The sequence below is a fragment of the Scyliorhinus torazame genome, chromosome 4 (assembly GCF_047496885.1).
Source record: "Scyliorhinus torazame isolate Kashiwa2021f chromosome 4, sScyTor2.1, whole genome shotgun sequence".
Classification (NCBI taxonomy): Eukaryota; Metazoa; Chordata; class Chondrichthyes; order Carcharhiniformes; family Scyliorhinidae; genus Scyliorhinus; species Scyliorhinus torazame.
Genome location: NC_092710.1, coordinates 317,351,880 through 317,375,655, shown reverse-complemented (window position 1 = coordinate 317,375,655; position 23,776 = coordinate 317,351,880). Strand labels below are relative to the sequence as shown.

Sequence of the window (23,776 nt, the reverse complement as noted above, 5' to 3'; positions counted from 1 at the left end):
AGTCAGTGAGTCCAATATGAAAAGGTTCATAAATTAAGTCTCTCAGGTGGGCGACGAATTTGGGTTGACCGCCTCAAAGGTGGGTCAGGATCCACCGGCTGAGGAACGGGCCGGGCGGCGGTCGAGTGAGGAGGATGCAGGGTGTCCAGAAGGTCAACAAAGTCCATTGCAGGGACAACAGGAGGGCATGGCACCGGCGCAGGATCACGTAGCGAGCGCAGAACCAGACGAAGGGCACGCCGATTGCGGCGGCGAATAGAGCCATCAGGCAGACGAACCAGGAATGAGCGGGGAGCTATCTGTCGGAGAACCTCAGCGGTTGTCGCCCAGCCGCCCTCCGGAAGGTGTATGCGGACATTATCTCCAGGCGCCAGGGCAGGAAGATCAGTCGCCCGAGCATCATGTGTCGCCTTTTGTTGCTCACGCTGTTGCTGCATCCGCCGAAGTACCAGAGCATGGCCGAGGCCTGGGACGTGAATGGGTGGCACAGTGGTCCTGAGGCTGCGACCCATAAGCAACTGGGCCGGCGATAGGCCCGTGAACAGTGGGGCCGAGCGATAGGTCAGCAAGGCGAGGCAGAAGTCAGATCCTGCTTCAGCAGCCTTGCAGAGGAGCCTCTTAACGATATGGACGCCCTTTTCTGCTTTGCCATTCGACTGAGGATGCAGAGGTCTGGACATCACGTGTGTGAAATTGTATGACCTGCGAAGGAAGACCATTCCTGACTCGCAAAGCAGGGGCCATTGTCTGACATCACGGTGAGCAGAATGCCGTGGCGAGCAAAGGTCTCTTTGCAGGTCCGGATGACAGCCGATGACATGGTATCGTGCAGGCGTATGACCTCTGGATAGCCGGAAAAGTAGTCGATGATGATGATGTAGTCCCTGCCGAGCGCATGAAACAGGTCCACGCCCACCTTCGATCAGGGGGACATGACCAACTCATGGGGCTGAAGGGTCTCACAGGGTTGTGCCGGCTGAAACCGCTGACAGGTGGGGCAATTGAGCACAGTGTTAGCAATGTCCTCACTTATTCCCGGCCAGTACACAGCCTCTCGGGCCCTCCGCCGGCACTTCTCAACACCGAGATGGCCTTCGTGCAGTTGTTCTAAGACAAGCCGGTGCGTGCTGTGTGGGATCACGATGCGGTCCAGCTTCAGGAGGACACCATCAACGACTGCCAAGTCGTCCCGAACGTTGTAAAACTGTGGGCATTGTCCCATGAGCCACCCGTCCGTCTTGTGGCGCATCACACGTTGCAGAAGGGGGTCGGCCGCAGTCTCACGTCGAATGTGGGCCAGGCGTGCATCAGTGGCCGGCAGATTGCCAGAAGTGAAGGCTACATGTGCGTCGACTTGGCAAACGAACCCCTCAGGGTCGGACGGTGTGTTGACTGCCCTGGACAGAGTGTCTGCTATGATGAAGTCCTTACCCGGGGTGTAGACAAGTTGAAAGTCGTACCTCCAGAGTTTGAGTAGAATGCGCTGGAGGCGAGGGGTCATATCGTTGAGGTCCTTTTGAATGATGCCAACCAGCGGGCGATGGTCAGTCTCCACGGTGAACTGGGGAAGGCCATACACATAGTCGTGGAACTTGTCAACGCCAGTCAACACTCTTTTTCAATCTGCGCATAGCGCTGCTCTGTGGGGGTCATGGCCCGTGACGCATAGGCGACTGGGGCCCATGGTGAGGCGTCATCCTGTTGCAGGAGGACCGCCCCAATGCCGGACTGGCTGGTGTCAGTCGAGATTTTCGTCTCCCTTGCAGGATCGAAAAACGCCAGTACCGGGGCGGTGGTGAGCTTGACCTTGAGCTCCTCCCATTCACGCTGGTGGGTGGGAAGCCACTGGAATTCAGTTGTCTTCCTGACAAGGTGCCGGAGAGCTGTCGTGTGGGAAGCAAGGTTGGGAATGAACCTCCCGAGGACTTCCGGTTGTGGCTATGCCTAGGTAGGTCGCACGTTCGGCAGCTCCCGACGGGAACGGACTTTTGGGCTCACCAGAGGGGCCCCAACGGCAATTGTTCGATGGCTTCCAGTGTGGGAAGGTGACAGCAAGGTCTCCCTAACATTATATGGATTGGACCAGGAGTGGAGCGGTGAAAAAAGTGATCTTGGGGCAGTGAAAAGTGCGAGGGAGGAAAAGCAAGATGGCGACGGGTGGAGACCAAGCAGCATGGGCGCAGTGGTCGCAGGAGCAGCAGGAGATTTCTTAAATGCTGCTTTGAGGAGCTGAAGACAGAAATGCTGGCACCAATGAAGGCGGCGATTGAGAAGCTTGTGGAGACCCAGAAGGCCCAAGGGGCGGCGATCCGGGAGGTGCAGCAAAAAGCCTTGGAGAACGAGGATGAGATCTTGGGCCTGGCGGTGAAGGTGGAGGCGTACGAGGCGCTGCACAAGGGGTGGGCGGAAGAATTTGAGGACCTGGAGAATAGGTTGAGAAGGAAGAATATTCGGATTCTGGGTCTCCCTGAAGGAGTGGAGGGGCCCGATGCCGAGGCATATATGAGCACGATGCTCAATTCGCTGATGGGCGCGGGAGCTTTCCCGAGTTCCCTGGAGCTAGATGGGGCTCATCGGGTCCTGGCAAGGAGACCCAAAGCCAATGAGCCGCCAAGGGCTGTAGTGGTGCGGTTCCACCGCTTTATGGATAGAGAGTGTGTCCTGAGCTGGGCCAAAAAAGAGCGGAGCAGCAGGTGGGAGAACACGGGGATCCGAATTTACCAGGACTGGAGTGCGGAGGTGGCTAAGAGGAGAGCTGGTTTCAATCGGGCTAAGGCAGTGCTCCATCGAAGGGGGTGAAGTTCGGGATGCTGCAGCCAGCGCGATTGTGGGTCACGTTCCAAGATCGGCACCACTATTTTGAAATGCCCGATGAGGCATGGAACTTTATACAGACTGAAAAGTTGGACTCAAATTGAGGGTTTGTCGTGGGGGGATGTTTACTGTGTTCACTGTGTTTATTACGTTTGGGGAATGTTCTTTTGGTTTGAGTGCTGGGTGGGGATGGGTGAATGGATTTGATGTGGGGGCTGTGGGAGAGTGTGGGAGTCGGTGTTGGAGGGGCAGGCCCCCACGGAGGAAGAGGGGGAGTGGAGGCCCGGAGATGGGGAGTTGGGGTAAGGCCGCAAAAAGGAGCTGCGCCAGAGGGGGCGGGGCCGGCTCAGGAAAGCGCAGGCTTTTTCCCGCGTTAGGGAACGACGGGGGGGGGGGGGGGGAGGGGGAGGGGGAGGGGGGGGGCGGTGCTGGAGAGGAGCGCACACTGACTGCCAAGGGGAGGGGGGATTCTCACACTGGGGGTCGATGGAATGTCGGGAGAGGCCGGGGTTAGCAGGAGTCAGCTGACTTAGGGAGTGTTATGGGGGGAGCAAAATGGCTAGATGTGGATCTAGCGGGGGGAGGGGGAGGGAACTGGGTTGCTGCTGCATTGGCCAAAGGGGAGCTGGAAGTAGGAGAGGTGGTCGGGGCGGGGGTCCGCCGCCTGGAGGGTGCAGGAGGCGCGGGCACGTGGCTGGCCTAGAAAAGGAGATGGCTAGTCGGCGGGGGGGGGGGGGGGGGGAGTAGCCCCCCAATCCGGCTGATAACTTGGAATGTGAGGGGCCGAACGGGCCGGTCAAGAGGGCCCGGGTGTTCGCGCACTTAAAGGGACTGAAGGCAGACGTGGTTATGCTCCAGGAGACACATTTGAAGGTGGCAGATCAGGTTAGGCTGAGAAAGGGATGGGTAGGGCAGGTCTTCCATTCAGGGCTGGATGCGAAGAACAGAGGGGTTGCAATACTGGTGGGGAAGCTGGTGTCGTTTGAGGCAATGAATATTGTAGTGGATGGAGGAGGTCGATATGTGATGGTGAGCGGTAGGTTGCAGGGGTGCGGGTGGTACTGGTGAACATATATGCCCCGAATTAGGATGATGCCGGATTTATGAAATGCATGCTGGGTCGGATTCCGGATCTGGAGGTAGGAAGCTTGATAATATGGGGGGGACTTCAACACGGTGCTGGACCCAGCACTGGTCCGCTCTAGGTCCAGGACGGGTAAGAGGCTGGCTGCGGCCAAGGTGCTCAGGGGGTTTATGGACCAGATGGGGGGAGTGGACCCATGGAGGTTTGTCAGGCCGTTGGCCAGGGAATTTTCCTTCTTTTCCCACGTCCATAGAGCCTACTCCCAGATAGATTTTTTCAATTTCAGTAGGGCGCTAATCCCGAAAGTGGAGGGAACGGAGTATTCGGCCATAGCCATCTCGGACCACGCCCCGCATTGGGTGGAGCTGGAGTTGGGGGAGGAGAGGGACCAGCGCCCGCTGTGGCGCCTTGATGTGGGACTGTTGGCGGATGAGGAGGTGTGCGGGCGGGTGCGGGGGTGCATTGAAAGATATTTGGAGGCCAACGACAACGGGGAGGTGCAGGTGGGGGTAGTCTGGGAGGCGCTGAAGGCGGTGGTCGGGGAGAGCTAATCTCCATTAGGGCCCACAGGGAGAAGAGAGAGGGGAGGGAGAGGGAGAGGTTGGTGGGGAGATTTTAAGGGTGGACAGGAGGTATGCAGAGGCCCCCGAAGAGGGGCTACTCAGGGAGCGACGGAACCTCCAGACGGAGTTCGACCTGTTGACCACAGGGAAAGCAGAGGGACAGTTGAGGAAAGCGCAGGGGGCGACGTATGAGTATGGGGAGAAGGCGAGTCGGATGCTGGCACACCAGCTTCGTAAGAGGGAGGCAGCGAGGGAGATTGGTGGAGTTAAGGATAGAGGGGGGGAATACAGTGCGGTGTGCGGTGAGAATAAACAAGGTATTTAGGGACTTCCATGGGGATCTGTACAGGTCTGAGCCCCCAGTGGGGGAGGAGGGGATGCGACGATTCTTAGATCAGCTGAGGTTCCAGAGGGTGGAGGAGGAGTGCATATGTTTTAATGCAAGAAGTATTACGGGTAAGGCAAATGAACTTAGAGCTTGGATTAGTACTTGGAACTATGATGTTGTTGCCATTACAGAGACCTGGTTGAGGGAAGGGCAGGATTGGCAGCTAAACGTTCCAGGATTTAGATGTTTCAGGCGGGATAGAGGGGGATGTAAAAGGGGTGGCGGAGTTGCGCTACTGGTTAGGGAGGATATCACAGCTGTACAACGGGAGGACACCTCAGAGGCTATATGGGTAGAGATCAGGAATAAGAAGGGTGCAGTCACAATGTTGGGGATTTACTACAGGCCTCCCAACTGCCAGCAGAAGATAGAGGAGCAGATAGGTAGACAGATTTTGGAAAAGAGTAAAGACAACAGGGTTGTGGTGATGGGAGACTTCAACTTCCCCAATATTGACTGGGTCTCACTTAGTGCCAGGGGCTTAGACGGGCAGAGTTTGGAAGGAGCATCCAGGAGGGCTTCTTAAAACAATATGTAGACAGTCCAACTAGGGAAGGGACGGTACTGGACCTGGTATTGGGGAATGAGCCCGGCCAGGTGGTAGAAGTTTCAGGAGGGGAGCATTTCGGGAACAGTGACCACAATTCAGTAAGTTTTAAAGTGCTGGTGGACAAGGATAAGAGTGGTCCTAGGGTGAATGTGCTAAATTGGGGAAAGGCTAATTATAACAATATTAGGCGGGAACTGAAGAACCTAGATTGGGGGCGGATGTTTGAGGGCAAATCAACATCTGACGTGTGGGAGGCTTTCAAGTGTCAGTTGAAAGAAATTCAGGACCGGCATGTTCCTGTGAGGAAGAAGGATAAATACGGCAATTTTCGGGAACCTTAGACAACGAGAGATATAGTAGGCCTTGTCAAAAAGAAAAAGGAGGCATTTGTCAGAGCTAAAAGGCTGTGAACAGATGAAGCCTGTGTGGAATATAAGGAAAGTAGGAAGGAACTTAAGCAAGGAGTTAGGAGGGCTAGAAGGAGTCATGAAAAGTCATTGGCAAATAGGGTTAAGGAAAATCCCAAGGCTTTTTACACGTACATAAAAAGCAAGAGGGTAGCCAGGGAAAGGGTTGGCCCACTGAAGAATAGGCAAGGGAATCTATGTGTGGAGCCAGAGGAAATGGGCGAGGTACAAAATGAATACTTTGCATCAGTATTCACCAAAGAGAAGAAATTGGTAGATGTTGAGTCTGGAGACGGGTGTGTAGATAGCCTGGGTCACATTGAGATCCAAAAAGACGCGGTGTTGGGCGTCTTAAAAAATATTAAGGTAGATAAGTCCCCAGGGCCTGATGGGATCTACCCCAGAATACTGAAGGAGGCTGGAGAGGAAATTGCTGAGGCCTTGACAGAAATCTTTGGATCCTTACTGTCTTCAGGTGATGTCCCGGAGGACTGGAGAATAGCCAATGTTGTTCCTCTGTTTAAGAAGGGTAGCAAGGATAATCCAGGGAACTACAGGCCGGTGAGCCTTACTTCAGTGGTAGGGAAATTACTGGAGAGAATTCTTCGAGACAGAATCTACTCCCATTTGGGAACAAATGGACGTATTAGTGAGAGGCAGCATGGTTTTGTGAAGGGGAGGTCGTGTCTCACTAACTTGATAGAGTTTTTCGAGGAGGTCACAAAGATGATTGATGCTGGTAGGGCAGTGGATGTTGTCTATATGGACTTCAGTAAGGCCTTTGACAAGGTCCCTCATGGTAGACTAGTACAAAAGGTGAAGTCACACGGGATCAGGGGTGAGCTGGCAAGGTGGATACAGAACTGGCTAGGTCATAGAAGGCAGAGAGTAGCAATGGAAGGATGCTTTTCTAATTGGAGGGCTGTGACCAGCGGCGTTCCGCAGGGATCAGTGCTGGGACCTTTGCTGTTTGTAGTATATATAAATGATTTGGAGGAAAATGTAACTGGTCTGATTAGTAAGTTTGCAGACGACACAAAGGTTAGTGGAATTGCGGATAGCAATGAGGACTGTCAGAGGATACAGCAGGATTTAGATTGTTTGGAGACTTGGGCGGAGAGATGGCAGATGGAGTTTAATCCGGACAAATGTGAGGTAATGCATTTTGGAAGGTCTAATGCAGGTAGGGAATTATACAGTGAATGGTAGAACCCTCAAGAGTATTGAAAGTCAGAGAGATCTAGGAGTACAGGTCCACAGGTCACTGAAAGGGGCAACACAGGTGGAGAAGGTAGTCAAGAATGCATACGGCATGCTTGCCTTCATTGGCCGGGGCATTGAGTATAAGAATTGGCAAGTCATGTTGCAGCTGTATAGAATCTTAGTTAGGCCACACTTGGAGTATAGTGTTCAATTCTGGTCGCCACACTACCAGAAGGATGTGGAGGCTTTAGAGAGGGTGCAGAAGAGATTTACCAGAATGTTGCCTGGTATGGAGGGCATTAGCTATGAGGAGCGGTTGAATAAACTCGGTTTGTTCTCACTGGAATGACGGAGGTTGAGGGGCGACCTGATAGAGGTCTACAAAATTATGAGGGGCATAGACAGAGTGGATAGTCAGAGGCTTTTCCCCAGGGTAGAGGGGTCAATTACTAGGGGGCATAGGTTTAAGGTGAGAGGGGCAAGGTTTAGAGTAGATGTATGAGGCAAGTTTTTTACACCGAGGGTAGTGGGTGCCTGGAACTCGCTACCGGAGGAGGTGGTGGTGGAAGCAGGGACGATAGTGACATTTAAGGGGCATCTTGACAAATACATGAACAGGATGGGAATAGAGGGATACGGACCCAGGAAGTGTAGAAGATTGTAGTTCAGTCGGGCAGCATGGTCGGCACGGGCTTTGAGGGCCGAAGGGCCTGTTCCTGTGCTGTACATTTCTTTGTCCTTTGTTTGTTCTTGAGGTGGCTGGTTTCGGGGCGCCGATTGGGCTGGAGGAGCTGGTTAAAGGATTGGGGAGCATGCAGGCGGGGAAGGCCCCGGGGCCGGATGGGTTCCCGGTTGAATTCTACAGGAAATACGTGGACCTGCTGGGCCCGTTGCCAGTGAGGACTTTCAATAAGGTGAGGGAGGGGGGGACCTTGCCCCCGACAATGTCTAGGGCGCTGATTTCTTTGATCCTGAAGCGGGACAAGGATCCACTGTGGGTCATATAGACCGATCTCGCTCCTCAATGTGGATGCTAAGTTGCTGGCAAAGGTGCTGGCTACGAGAATTGAGGACTGTGTCCCGGGGGTGATCCATGAGGACCAGACGGGATTTGTGAAGGGTAGGCAATTAAATACAAATGTGCGGAGGCTCCTCAATGTGATTATGATGCCCCCGGTGGAGGGGGAAGCGGAGGTAGTGGCAGCTGTGGACGCGGAGAAGGTCTTTGACAGGGTGGAGTGGGAGTATCTTTGGGAAGTGTTGCGGAGGTTTGGGTTCGGGGAGGGGTTCATCAGCTGGGTCAGGCTGCTATATAGAACCCCGGTGGCGAGTGGCTACAAATCGGCAGAGGTCGGAGTACTTTCGGCTGTACCGGGGGACGAGGCAGGGGTGCCCCCTGTCCCCCTTGTTGTTTGCACTGGCAATTGAGCCTCTGGCCATGGCACTAAGGGAATCCAGGAAATGGAGGGGACTGGTCCGGGGGGGAGAGGAACACCGGATGTCGTTGTATGCTGACGATTGCTGTATGTGGCAGATCCAGTGGAGGGGATGGCGGAGGTCATGTGGATCCTAAGGGAGTTTGGGGACTTTTCGGGGTATAAACTCAACGTGGGGAAGAGCGAGCTCTTTGTGGTGCATTCAGGGGACAAAAGAAGGGGGATAGACGAGCTACCGCTGAGGAGGGCGGAAAGGAGCTTTCGGTACCTAGGGATCCAAGTAGCTAGGAGTTGGGGGGCCCTGCACAAGCTCAATTTGATGCGGTTGGTGGAGCAGATGGAGGAGGATTTTAAAAGATGGGATATGCTGCCACTCTCTCTAGCGGGTAGGGTGCAGTCGGTCAAAATGACGGTCATCCCGAGGTTTCTCTTTGTGTTCCAGTGCCTTCCCATTATGATCCCCAAGGCCTTTTTCAAACGGGTAAGTAGGAGCATCATGGGTTTTGTGTGGGCGAATAAGACTCCGAGGGTGAAGAGAGTGTTTCTGGAGCGTAGCCGGGACAGGGGGGGCTGGCGCTGCCGAATCTGTGCGGCTATTATTGGGCAGCCAATGTGGCGATGATCCGTAAGTGGGTAATAGAGGGAGAGGGGGTGGAGTTTAAGAGGCTAGAGATGGCGTCCTGTGTGTGCACGAGCCTGAGGGCGCTGGCGACGGCACCGCTGCCGCTCTCGCCGACAAGGTACACCACGTGTCCGGTGGTGGCGGCGACGTTGAAGATCTGGGGGCACTGGAGGCAACACAGGGGCGAGGTGGTAGCCTCGGTTTGGTCCCCAATTAGGGAGAATCATCGGTTCGTCCCAGGAAGGATGGATGGGGGGTTTTGGAGCTGGCATCGGGCAGGGATTAGAAGAATGGGGGACCTGTTCATCGATGGGACGTTTGCGAGCCTAGGGGCGCTGGAGGAGAAGTTTGGGTTACCCCCGGGAAACGCTTTCAGGTACATGCAAGTAAGGGCTTTTGTGAGGCGGCAGGTGAGGGAATTCCCGCTGCTCCCGGCACAGGAGATTCAGGACAGGGTGATTTCGGGTGTATGGATTGGAGAAGGCAAAGTTTTGGCGATTTACCAGGAGCTGAAGGAAGAGGAGGAGGCCTCGGTGGAGGAGTTAAAGGGCAAGTGGGAGGAGGAGCTTGGGGAGGAGATAGATGAGGGTCTGTGGGCTGATGCCCTGCGTAGGGTTAATTCTTCCACCTCTTGCGCCAGGCTCAGCCTAATACAATTCAAAGTTACTCACAGAGCGCATATGACAGGGGCGAGGTTGTGTAGGTTCTTTGGGGTGGAAGACAGATGTGGCAGGTGCTCGGGAAGCCCGGGAAATCACGTCCATATGTTCTGGTCGTGCCCAGCACTGGATGGGTTTTGGAGGGGTTTTGCGAGGACTATGTCCAAGGTGGTGAAAGCCTGGGTCAAGCCGAGCTGGGGGTTGGCATTATTTGGGGTAACGGACGAGCCGGGAGTGCAGGAGGCGAAAGAGGCCGGTATTCTGGCCTTTGCGTCCCTGGTAGCCTGGCAGAGGATTTTGGTATTATAGAAAAGTGCGAAGCCCCCTAGTGTGGAAGCTTGGATCAATGACATGGCAGGGTTCATCAAGCTGGAGAGGATAAAGTTTGCCTTGCGAGGGTCTGTGCAGGGGTTCCTCAGGCGGTGGCAACCGTTCCTAGACTATCTCGCGGAGCGTTAGGAGGAGGTCGATCAGCAGCAGCAGCAGCCCAGGGGGGGGGGGGGGGTGGTTCTTTTGGGGGGGCGTTTGGGTGGGTGGGGGGGCTTCCCTATTGGTGCTTTTAAATGTCACGGGGGTTATTGTATATGGGGGAAATCCAATGTATAATTTTTGATTGTTCTTGTTTCTTTTTGTTGGGGGGGGGGGGGGTTTGTTGAAAATCTGGTGAAAAAGTTGAATAAATATATATTTTTTAAAAAGGGAATGAACCTCCCTAGGAAGTTGACCATTCCGAGAAAGCGTAGCACCGCCTTCTTGTCTGTGGGCTGCCACCTTGTCGGCATCCGGCCGCACCCCCAACTGGGAGATGTGGTCCCCCAGAAACTTCAGCTTGGTCTGTCCAGAAGAGCATCTGGCTCAGTTAAGAGGCAGGCCCTGGTCCCGTATCCGTTTAAAGAAGCGCTGGAGGCGACTGATGTGCTCCTGCAGTAGTGTGGTGGACCAAATAATGATGTCGCCTACATAGAAGCGCACCCCTTCGATGCCCTCCATCATCTGTTCCATGATGCGATGGAACACTTCAGAGACCGATATGAAGCCAAATGGCATTCTATTGTAGCAGTATCTGCCAAATGGAGTGTTGAAAGTGCACAGCTTCCTGCTGGACTGATCCAATTGAATCTGCCAGAAGCCCTTTGAGGCATCACGCTTGGTGAATATTTTTGCCTGAGCCATCTCGCACGTGATCTCCTCACGTTTGGGTATGGGGTAGTGTTCCCTCATTATGTTGCGATTTAAGTCTTTTGGGTCTATACAGATCCGGAGCTCCCCGGAAGGCTTCTTGACGCACACCATGGAGCTGACCCATGGAGTCGGCTCCGTTACCTGGGAAAGCAGACCTTGGTCCTGAAGGTTCTGCAGCTGCTGCTTGAGGTGGTCCTTGAGGGGTGCTGGGACCCTGCGAGGTGCGTGAACTACCGGGGTGGCATCCTGTTTAAGCCGGACTTTGTACGTGTAGGGCAGTGTGCTCATGCCCTCGAAACCGGCTGGTGGCGTTCTCATGCAGGACGCAGGTCTCGACGGCAGTCGCCAGGGTGAGTTGCTTGACCCGAAGGAGCTGCTGGCGCAGGGTGTCCGGCATGACTCCGAAAACTATCTGGTCGCGTATCATGGAGTCAGAGGTGGTCCCATAGTCGCAGGACTGCGCAAGGATGCGGAGGTGTGTTAAGTAAGACTGGAAAGGTTCGTCCTTACCTTGCAGGCGCTGCTGGAACAGGTACCTCTCGAAGCTCTTGTTTACTTCAACGCTGAAGTGTTCGTCAAACCTCAGGAGCACCGTCTTGTATTTGGTTTTGTCCTCGCCGTCCGTAAATGTAAGGGAGTTAAAGATGTGGCTGGCGTGTTGCCCCGCTGTGGGGAGAAGAAGGGCAATCTTCCTGGTGTCGGATGCATTCTCCCTGTCTGTGGCCTCGAGGAAGAGTTGGAAGCGCTGTTTGAACAGTTTCCAATTGACCCAGAGATTGCCGACGATTCGGAACGGCGGCGGCAGGTTGATGTTCTCCATGGTGCAGGACGGCGGATTGCTGATGCGTTGCAGGTAGGTCTCACAGGCGCTGGCTTGCATCCACTTCTGGTATCATGTTGTGTTGGGTGTTCTGATGTACAAACGATCCAACACGGCTGGAGATGGTGTAACTCAATTTTATTAACCACTTAACTATAACAGCACACTGCTAACTTGGGTACCAGCTAATCTGTGGACCCTGTCCTATTACTATCTGGATGAGGCACTCAGCACATGGTGAATGTCTGAGTGGCAGGCTCTGAGCTCGGTGCTCTGAGCCGGCTGCTGCTGGAATGAGTGGGAACTGTAGTGTCCCCTGTTTTTCTAGTTCCTGTGCTCTCGCTGGTGATTGGCTGCAATGTGTGTGTTGGTTGGTCCTACTGCATGTCCATCAGTGTGTGTTTGATTGCACCATGATATGCTGATCTAAATATCATGACAGTTAGCACTGTTGCTCCACAGCGCCAGGGTCGTAAGCTTTGATTCCCGGCTTGGTCACTGTCTGTGTGGGTTTCCTCTGGCTGCTCCGGTTTCCTCCCACAAGTCCCGAAAGACGTGCTGTTTGGTAATTTGGACATTCTGAGTTCTCCCTCTGTGTACCCGAACAGGCGCTGGAGTGTGGCGACTAGGAGATTTTCACAGTAACTTCATTACAGAGTTAATATAAGCCTTCTTGTGACAATAAAGATTATTATTGTGCCCCTGGCACCATACCCATCCCTCACTCCTCACATCACTCCCCCCCCCCCCCCCCCCAAATCTACTAGAGGCCAACAAACCCCACCTGCCTGCATCTCCCATACAACCCACCCTCCACCAAACACATGTATTGTCCTATTTGGCGAGGAGCCTTGCACACACACACGCCACCAAATACAGACCCATTGTAGAACCCGCCTCCCAGTGTCCCCTAGGATTGGGCGGCCCATAAGAGACGCAAGCACCAATAAATTGGAGGGGGCTTCCCTGAACTGCGGTCCACACCGCAGCCAAGGAGAGGGCAATGCATCTAGTGGGCGAGGCCGAGGAAAAGGCAGTGGTGACACAGAGGTCGGGTTCCAGCAAGTGAGAGCCCAATACAATGCTGATGTCCCGATAGCAAGTGAGTCACCACTCTCCCACAGACCACCCCTTTCCAAGATCTCTCCATGTCTTTTGCCTTGCAAATCAGGCTGGGTCGTCCGAGGTCGCTGCCCCACAACCACATCCCCAGCACACCCCGAGCACCACTCTGGGGTGGACACCAACTTTGTGACATTGCTGTCACCTGCATCCTCCACCATCATAGAGACTATCACTTCGGTTGGACATTTTAGTGAAGAGGCTCCTGGGTCACCTGGTGTGCACGTCACACATGCTGCAGCACATCAAGTGGAGGCAGAAATTCCCAAGGGAAAGGATGGTCGGAGAGCTATTCGATCCCAGGGAACAACTGCCGTCCAGACAGGTATTGCGATTCTGGAAAGTATGATCCCATCATTGGTAGAGGTGCAGACACAGTGGCAGCACGGTGGCGCAGTGGTTAGCACTGTTGCCTCACGGCGCCGAGGTTCGATCCCGGCTCTGGGTCACTGCCCGTATGGAATTTGTGTGTTTGCACTCTCCCCGTGTTTGCGTGGGTTTTGCCCCCACAACCCAAAGATGTACAGGGTAGGTGAATTGGTCACGCTAAATTGCCCCTTAATTAGAAAAAATGAATTGTGTACTCTAAATTTATATTTAAAAAAATAGATACAGCCACAGAGCCAGAATTTACAGGACAGGGTGTCAGGTACAGCTGGAGGGGTCCAACCATGTTCAGACATAGGTGATGTTGCCGGCAATGCGTGGCTAATACTATTTATTGAGCGGGGAATCAAGCGGCGGATTCGTTAATAATAATTAAATAATTGGAAATCTATTCAAATGATGTGCATGGTCTTTGTGGGCAACCTCGTGACATTGCCTGCGATGGGCGGGGAAAATCAGGAAACGCAATTTCTTCGGAGAGATCGTGGGCAGGATTCTCCGATTGCCGACACCAAAATTGCGTTCGGCGATTGGCTACACCGAAATCGGGAGCGACGCTGTTTTTCGGCACTCTGCCCCCTCAAAAACGGTGTAATCGCTGAGTACGGCACACGCCGTTGGGATGGCCTCAGGACGTCACCTGCGGCCCTCCCCATGCTCCGTCCCGATGGGCCGACTTCCCGACAGTGTCGGTTGCGTGTGCTCACAGTTTTCGGGGACCTCGTTTTGCTGCTGCGGACTGTGTCCAGCGCTGCCACAGTCGGGGAGGGGGGGAGCCATTCCGCTAGCCGGGTGGGGCGCTTCAGGAGGGGCTGGGAGACTGGTGGGGGGCGGTCTGGGGGTGGCGAGAGGAGTATCTGGTAGGTCGGGTCTGAGCGCGGCCGGCGCCATGTTGTACGGCGCAGCCTCCGCAGTTTGTCGCCATGTGCGGCCACAGGCCCGGCAATTCTCCATCCGTATCTGCAGGTAATGCCGGGGGCTTTACTTGGCGAGGCTGCTAGCCCCCCACCAGGCAGAGCATCAGTGGGGAGGTTGGGGGGGGGCCGTGTGACTTCTTCATTGTAAAACTAGACACATGCTCTGGACATAGCCTTTCCCGTGTTTCCCCATTCTCACGGGATTCTCCGCCTGCGTTACCGATCCCGCGCACGGCTAGTGCGGGCTCAAAATCGGCCACAGGATCTGAGAAGTCAGACATGAGTGGACTGCAACCACCATAGAGGGAAAGGGTAGCAAAAGTGCCAGCTTACAACAGGGCAGGGTTGTCGTTTAGTTCTGCTGCAGAGGAATCAGATGAGGACATGAATGTGGTAGTTGAACAGAAAAATGGTGATGAGCACGCATAATGAAATGCTTGGTGCATTGGCAGGTCTACCAGAAAGGCTGCAGTCACTGTCAAGGAGCATGGAGCAATCTAACAAAAACTTTGCTCAGGGCTTTGTGCAGATCTTGGAGACCTTCCTTTCCTGAGTGGAACAATGGCCAACTCCATTACACTTGTGAATCCAACCAGCACCTGGTAACAGATATTTCAGCTTTCATCACAGCACCAGAAGAAACTACTCAGTATATGGGTGCTGCAGTGGAATCTCTGACGGCTGCCATCATGGTTGCCTTCACCATATGAAGGAGCTGCCCTCCGAAAGCTAGTGATTCCAAACAAAACTGTTGGACTTTAACCTGTTGTTGTAAGACTTCTTACTAGGAGCTCAAGGACAGTCAAAGCCCATGTAAGCCAGGCACTAAGAGAATGCACAACGGTAATTAGTTGAATTTTGTATGAAATATTCAATAGTTTGATGAAGTTGGATTGGGATCTTTGTTTGGTGTTGATTTTAATTTTAGCATGACAGTTTTTGCGTATGGCATTGTGTATGGTCAGTAACAGAACTAAGGTAAGGTGTGAGACTGTTGGTGAATAGGGAATTGTCATTGTGTTCATTGGTGGCACAGTAAACTGAGCCAATCCTGGGTAGCCCGGCCAGAAGGGAGTTGATTTGGCTGCCTCTTCCCTTTCTCTTCCTCAGCTGCTCAGCGTATACCTTCTTAAAATTTTGCAAAAAAAACAACAGCAGGAGGCAGGCTAAATCAAGGAATTCAAGAAGGAATTTGATGGTTATTTGAAAAGAAACAATCTGCAGGATTACGAGAAGGCGGGAGAATGACACTGAGAGGCTCATCGGAATGTGGAAATAGCAGAGATATTGAACAAATATTTTGTGTCTGTCTTCGTAGGAGAAGACACAAGTTTCAGACCAGAAATTAACTTGGGGGGCTAAGAATGGTGAGGATATTAATATCAGCAAAGAAAAAAATATTGGAGAAACTTAAGGGACTAAATCCAACAAATCCATAGGACCCGATGGCCTGCATCCTAGTGATGTTAAATAAATAGATGCAGATTATAGTGAATGTGCTGGTTATGATTTTCCAAAATTCCTTGGATTCAAAAACAGTCCTATTAAATTGGAAATTGGCAAATATTACACCAAAAGTATTCCAGAATGGAGGGAGAGAGAAAACAAGTGAACTACTGGACAGTTAGCCTAACATCAGTTGTTGGAAAATCGCCAGAATCTATTATTTAGGCAGAACAAGCAGTGCACTTATAAAAAGCAGAGGGCGCGATTCTCCGTAAAAATTTCTAGTGTGGTAACGAGTGGGAATTACCGCGAGGTTCCGGGCGCTCGGCTCAGCGAGGCTGGCAACGTTAATTGGTCCACTTAACGAGGCTTCATGGGCTTCTCGCCGCAAATGAAGGCTCACCAGCTGATTTGCCGGGACTACGCTTGCCAGCCCCCCGATAACAAGGTCAAGCAGCATTTAAGCTGCACTTGCTCAGACAACCCCAGCCAGCTCGCAATAATGGAGTCAAGAAGACCAGCCCCAAGATTCGGGGACGCTGACCTGGGGAGGCTCCTAGACGCAGTGGAGGCTAGGAGGGATGTCCTGTTCCCCCGAGGGTCCTAGTGGGTGAGCCATAGGGCACTCAGTGCTGCCTGGAGCAAGGTGGCAGCAGCTGTGAGCAGCGTGACCAGAAGAACTGGCCTCCAGTGCTGACAAAACATCAACGACCTACACTGGGCAGGCCAAGTGAGTAGACACCAACACCCCCCCCTCCTCCAAGGGAGCATCCAACTCCCCATGCGACCCCCAACCCTCGCTCCACACCCCCTTCCCACTGCTGTAAACCACGCTTGTGGCTAACTATGCCCTCTCTGTGTCTCCTCAGGAAAAGCTCTTGTCGGGAGAGGCTCCAGACCAGTGGAGGGGTGGCGGACTTAAGAATCCTCACCTGGAGGTGACTGGGGACAGATCGGTCACCCGCGGAGGCTGGTGGATGCCACAGAGGTGAGGAACCACCGGGCTCCACCTGGGGAGGACGTGTCAAACGTGAGTTGTTATTGTTATTCCCTTACCGACTGACCCATCCCTTCCACTGACCACATGCCCATTCTCCTGCTGGTCCACCATCCTATGGCGGAGGGCCACCCTGGGTGGCAGCCCCTCCTGCCTCCCAAGACACCACTTTGGAGGAGAATCAGAGGATGCCACTGTATAGTCGTGACAAAGCTGTAATCCCCACCCTCCATCAGTGCAGATACACGCACCTCGATGGGACATGATAGTGGACAGGCTTCTTGGGGCACAATCTGGTGAGCACCACACTGCTGCTAATGCACATCAGGTGGAGGCAGGAATCCCCAGTTGAGATAGCAGTCAGACATCTGCTGGATCCCAGGAGCCAGCTGGGTCCCAGCCTGATGCTGAGCCTGTGGAACAGAGTTACCCGGAGCTATTAGAGACGACAGGGAGCAGCCGGGACATTTAGATGGGGATGTTAGCATCAGTCCGCTTGGACGAGTCCCAGAGGTTATGGGCGCAGGAGATTTTGCTGGCAATGAGTGGCACTGAGACCAACACTGCTAGGGTGGTGACTGCAGTGGAGAACCTGGTGTACAATGTTGCCACCATTAGCGAAAGTGTCCAAGGCGTTGCGCATTCGGTGACGGTCATGGCTGAGGGTCTCGGCAGAATTTCTGCCTCGCTGGGGGATGTCACCCAGTACCAGGCTGACCCTGATGAGGCGCTGAGGGACATGTCCCGCTCTCAGATGGGCATGGCAGAGGCGCTGCGGAGCTTGTCCCGGTCACTGAGGAGCATCGCTGAGGGCGTCGACATGATGGTGCGGACCATGGGAAACCACCAGGGCTGACAAAGCCAGATAATGGAGGGACAGCCGGGGCTTGAAGGGCTGTCGCTCCATCCCAAGGTGAACCCTAGAGCCCTATGGACACCGAGCGGAAGGAGAGGGCCGCTGGGTGCCAAGCCTGACCAGTTCCATGGAATGGCGACAGTTGGCACCAGCTCCCCATTTTCCACCTCTCTGATGAGGCCACGTCTCAAGGTCACCACACTGGGCAGGGTGGCATGGCTTGCATGTACCGCCAACAAGTGAAACAGGGCCTTCGGCCTCAGAGCCCTCAGAGGATACCCGCCAGGGGCATTGAAGGCCACGGGACAAGATAAGCAGCTGGCTGCCTCCACCTCTTATGTGCATTCTGGAGAGACATCTAGAATTGGCGGTACAGCTATGTGCGCCAAGCAGGTTGAGGATCACTGAGGGCACCGAGGGAGTTGGGGGGATGGAGGGGGGGGCACTATCCGGAGAGTGCAGACTTGTATTACACATTAAACTACTTGTGCACAACCAGTATGATGCCTCTGTCACTTTCTCCGCAATGTGGGCAGACCTCCGAACCCTTGGCCTATCTCTCCAGGCATCTCCCCCTCCGCGGGTACCCACCCACCCTCTAGTCGTGGACATGTCCCTGGAGCTGTGTCCCACCCCTGGGTGTTCGTATGTTGGTTGCTGCGTGTGTAGTGTTGCCTCCCGCAGTATTCAAGCACAGTACCCAGGCATCAAGGTGTGATTGGGATGCTAGACAATGACTCCACAGCTACGTGGCACACCCACCCAAGGGGATCCACTTAACCACAATTGCCAATTCCCTATTCAGTCGCACATTCAGAGGCCTCGGCAGTCGTTCGGGGTTATGGGGCAGGGACAAGGCCACCGCTGGAATGGGTAAACATGATCCAGGGGGTTGGCATGGTGGTGCTGCAAGCAGTTGCCCTCACAGCGCACCCTTCCACCCCCCCCTAGGGTGCCCCCCCTCCGCTGATGGTCCCCCACCTCTCGCCAAGCATAGGGGCCAACCACTGCGCCCCTGAGCTCTTTGCTTGTAAGAAAAGATGGCTACTCACCTCGGCTCCCCACAGAAGCCCTTTCATCAGATTCATGTTTTTCAAAAAGAGTACTAATCGACGCCAGCATGAACAGTTGCTGGTGAGTTCGCTGAATGACAGGAGGCCGTTAGATATGGGGTGGCTCTCGTTAATTGTATGGAAATTGGGCTTAAGTCACAATTGGTTTCTCGCCACGCTACGGTGAGATCCCGATTTCACCTACCGGAGCGGGCTGGTTGCATCGCAAACTGTTCTCATTTTTGGCCTCTCCTATTCACCGGCCTCGTTTCGCTTGAGCGAGATCGCAATGAGGCCAGAGAATCGCGGCCATAGTATATTTAGAACACGTCAACATGGTTTTACAAAAGAGAAATCAGGTTTGACAAATCTAACAGAATATTTTGAGGATGCAGCTGGTAGGGTAGAAAAAAGGGGACCACTATATGTAATATACTTGGATTTCCAAATACATTTTGATAATCTGCCACACAAGGTTGATTGGCAAGATAAGGGCTCAAGCAGTAGGAATAGCATGGATAATGGCTAGATAGCGGAGAGTGGGCATAAACAGGGCTTTTCAAAGTTGGTAGGCAGTTAAAAGCAGAGTGTCGCAACGATCAGTGCTGTGCCTCAACTGTTTACAGTCTATATTCATGACTTAGATGAAGAGACAGAGCAATGTGTCAACATTTGCTGATGATACCAAGCTAGGTGGGAAGGTAAACTGCGGGGAGGACACAGAGGCTGCAGAAAGATGTAGACAGGGAAACAAGATGGCAGATGGAGTATAATGTAGGGAACTGTGAAGTTGTGAGCATAATGCATTTTTAAAAGTTGTGGGACTTAAAGTGACTTAGGTGTGGTCGTACAAGGAACAAAACTTTTGCATGCAGGTGCAGCAAGCAATTAGGAAGGCAAATGGCATATAGACCTGTTGCAAGGGGATTGCAGTAGAAGAATTGAGAAGTTTTACTATAGTTGTACAAGGTTTTGATGAGATCATGGGCGGGATTCTCCAACCCCCCCCGCCAGGTGAGAGAATCCCCGGGGGTCGGCGTGAATCCCGTCGCCGCCGTCCTCCTAATTCTCCCACCCCCCCAAACATTGCCCCGGCGTGAGTCGCGCCACCCGTCTCGGAGAATGGCGGGGTCCGGCGCGACTCTGGGCCCTGGCGCTGGCCAAATTCTCTGGCCCGTGATGGACCGAAGTCCCACCCGTTCTTTGCCAGTCCCGCCGGCGTAAATTGAGTAGGTCCCTTACCGGCGGGACCTGGTGGCGTGGGCGGGCTCCGGGGTTCCTGGGGTGTCACGGGGGGATCTGGCCCCGGGAGGTGCCCCCACGGTGGTTTGGCCCACGGTCGGGGCCCACCTATCCACGGGCGGGCCTGTGCCGTGGGGGCACTTTATTGTTCCGCACCGGAGGCCGTGGTCCTCCGCCATTCCCGGTGCGGAAACGAATCCCTCTGCGCATGCGCGGGGATGATGCCCGCACGCGCTGGCGCTCCTGCGCATGCGCCGACTCGCACCGGTTGGCGTGGCGCCAAGCCCCTTTCCCGCCGGGCGGTGGGGCACCAACCACTCTGGGGCGGGCCTAGCCCCTGAAGTTCCTCCGCACCTTTAGGGCAGCCCGACGCCAGAGTGGTTCACGCCACTCCGTCCCACCGTGACCCCCCGCCCAGCTGGCTAGGGGAGAATCCCGCCCCACATCTGGAACACTGTGCAGTTTTGGTCTCCACATTTAAGAAAGGATAAACTGGCATTGGAGGTGATACACCAAAGGCTCACTAAATTGGTCCCTGGGCTGAGGGGGTGGTCTTATATTCTCATTTGGAAGGATGAGACGCAATCTCATTCAAATCTACAAAATTCTGAAGGGACTTGATAGAGTAAATGCTGAAAGGTTGTTTCCTTTCGTCAGGGATCTAGAACACGGGAAATACTCTCAGGACAAGGAGGCAATAATTTAGGACTAAAATATGAGACCTATAATAATCTTTAAATAGTGCCACAAGTAGACTTACACTGCAATTAAGTTACTGTGAAAATCCCCTAGTCACCACAATCCGCGCCTGTTCGGGTACCATGAGGGAGAATTCAGAATGTCTGAACATTGAATACATTTAAGGCTGATATGGACATACTTTTGGTCTCTCAGTAAGTTAAGGGATGTGGCAAGCAAGTGGGAAAATGGAGTTGGAGCTCAAGATCAGCCATGATCATGTTGAAGCAGGCTCAGCTGGCCATATGGTTTACTCCTGCTCCTATTTCTTGTGTTTTTTAATCTGGTGGCAAAGGCTGTGACCTCATGATGAAGAGGTTATGCAGGACATAGCAGACCACCATGAATCATGACACAGGGTTGGAGTACTGCAGCTTCCTTCCAGAGTGGTCCAGGCAGTACAAGTATTGCTTAAGCACCCCAGTGCTCTGCTTCATCGGATTTCATGTGGCACCGTGCTGTTCAAGTGGATCTGCGTTCTACACTGGAGTCATGTACCTGGAGGTCAGTGGTTAGCTCCTGTTGCCCAATAGTCACTCACTGGTTTCTTGTGACTCAAATGCTGATGTTAAGCACGATTTCTGCAGAATGAAGACATATTGACAGCAGATAGAATTTTTAAAAATGCGTTCATGAGATGTAAGCGTCGCCTACTTGTCCTTTTATAGAATAGTACTGAGCTCCTTCTTGAAACTCTGCTGTCCATGTGTAGATACAGACACAGTGACTGTTAGGTAGGGAGCTCAAGTAATGTTAACTCAGTGACAGGTTAGTTGCTGATTGATTTATGCTGGCTGCTGTACATGAAATTAAGTCAAAATATCTGAGGTTCTGTGTGGCACTCTAGTTCACTATTTGCTTTGTGGTCAGGGGGTTTCTTTGGTATGCATATATTGTCTTCCTCGTCTTGTGAAAATCTGATCAGCAGCAGCATTCAGCCTAATACCTACTATCTCACAGCTGGTAAGAATCCTTTTAATGGGAAATCTTTCATGCTTTAATTTATAAATGAGTTTGCTCGAAGAATTTCACCTATTTTTCAGCCAACCTAATGTAGAAGAAATTGCTAGGATTTAGAAGTTTGGTTTAAAGAAGCTACTTTAAATGGAGAAGTAGTGTTGGAGAAATCAGTGGAATGAATTGATGACAGTCTCCTGGATCTGACGTACTGCATCCTCGGGTCTCAAAATATATAGCTAAGAAGTGGATCCACTGATTTTGATCTTTTAGAATTTCTTAGATTCTAGAGCAGTTCCCAATGATTTGAAGGTAGCAAACATGTTAACAAAGGAGGAAAAGAGAAAAGAGGAATCCTGCCAGCCTAGCAGTGCCATTCGGGCACCTTTGCAATGCCAGGGTGGCAATGCCAAGGTGCCTGCCAGCTGGGCAGTGCAAATGTGCCCACATGCCAGGGAGCCACGCTGCACTTACCCTGAACATCCAGGGGTCTCCGATGGCCCAGGACACCCCCGAGGTGCCATTCCGCCTGGTCCACATTTGTGTAGACCAGCACTGATTGGCACCCGACTGCAGCCTCCCTGAGGAGGCCGAAGAATCGAGCGAGGCCGCCGGATCCCGTGCAGTTAGGTCGTAAGTAGGTTCCGACCTACTTCCGCGAGCATAATTCGGTCACGCCCATTTGGGGCGGGGTTCTGACTCCGATATCTCGTGGGACTTTGGAGAATCCCGGGAGGCGCGGAGCCTATTGGGAGACTCGCTGGAGGCCTCTCCCGGGATTCTCCAGCTGTGTGGCGCTCAAGCGCAAGCCCAATGCGGCTGGAGATTCACGCACTTTGCATTTGGATAGCTTTTTGATGCCAGTTCTAGAGCTAACAAAGTCTGACAAGGTCTGAACAAACCCAGAAAGGTACCAGGATATCTGCTATGATCCAGCAGGTGTTAATTGTCACACAAACCAAAGCCCGAAGGGAAACTTGAATCACAACTGTTTTAAATATTAAAACATTTCTGAATAAAAGAAAGGGAAATTTAAACATACAAGATGTATGTAAACAGTTAAAATTATTTTTATAGAATATTTCCCCCAAAAGACTTCCTAATAGGTTAGACTCTCAAATAAAAAACCCTGGCATTGCAAAGGTGCCCGAATGGCACTGCTAGGCTGGCAGGATTCCTCTTTTCTCTTTTCCTCCTTTGTTAACATGTTTGCTACCTTCAAATCATTGGGAACTGCTCTAGAGGCAACAATCTCTTACGTTTAAATTGAAAAATTCCAGTAATATTACTAAAAGGAAAACCCATTGTTGCTGTAGGGAAGATATGCCCCAGGGTTTCTCTCCAACTCCTGTTCTGCTGTGGAAATTCAAGAAACTTTAAAACAAAACACTGTTCAGGGGTTCCCAACAGGCTGCTCATTTTGCCTTTTCACAACCCTTTTCCAGCCAAGAGCAGCACACCAGGAGGTTTCACGTGTCAAATCTCTTAAGCTTTCAGCTTTCAACAGCTCTTCTCAAGTAATCATTTTGTTCTTTCATCTTGATTCCATTCTTCTTATCCATTCTTACTTTCTCAGAATATAAAATCTTTCTATACTAATCTATACTATAAAGTATAAATTATACTTTATTATAATCTTTATTGTCACAAGTAGGCTTACATTGTACACACATAGGTTACGAAGTTACTGTGAAACATCACTTTTGGGTCAAGTAAAATTTAATAACCTTGCCTTATTTATTTATGACCTTTTCCAAGTTATAAATCCTTTTTACTTCCTTTAGAAATTTAACAATTGAAAACAACTTTTCCTTATCCTCAATGTAAATTTCTTTATTAACTTACAGAAAATTCAACTTGGCCATATTTACTTCCAATGCATGCCTTTCACACCTTGGCCATTATTTAAAAACACTATAATCCCAAAATCGTTTTAGGACACTGCCATTATAAGAACTTCTTGTACACCTCTCTTTCTCAACTATGCATATTGCTTTATTCTAATTAGATCTATAGGTCCTCCAATTAAAGAAGGCAGCAAAAAGACCCACAATTGCACTTCATTAGCAACACAACTCAAATGCAACAGAAGAAATAAGAGTTGTGTAGGTTATTTAGATCTTTTTGAGATAAGTGACTAAAACTGCATACTTCACTCCTCAACAATGCCCTGCAGAATTACTGCCTGTGGTGTTTGCACGTTCTCCCCATGTCTGCGTGGGTTTCACCCCCCACAACCCAAAGATGTGCAGGATAGGCAGATTGGTCACACTAAAAATTGCCCCTTAATTGGAAAAAATAATTAGGTACTCTAAGTTTATATTTAAAAAAAGA

The 23,776-nt window shown here is 52.2% G+C and overlaps 1 protein-coding gene and 1 long non-coding RNA gene across 2 annotated transcripts in view; one reads left to right on the top strand and one right to left on the bottom strand.

Moving 5' to 3' along the window:
- LOC140411098 (uncharacterized) overlaps positions 1-22,027 on the bottom strand; it is a 38,160-nt gene extending 16,133 nt beyond the window's left edge. Inside the window, exon 1 of the long non-coding RNA XR_011940814.1 lies at positions 21,917-22,027. This is a non-coding gene — a long non-coding RNA (uncharacterized lncRNA). The remainder of the gene's footprint in view (positions 1-21,916) is intronic.
- Positions 1-23,776, top strand: part of spdya (speedy/RINGO cell cycle regulator family member A) — a 53,847-nt gene that overhangs the window by 17,770 nt on the left and 12,301 nt on the right. The gene's annotated exons all lie outside the window — the stretch shown is intronic.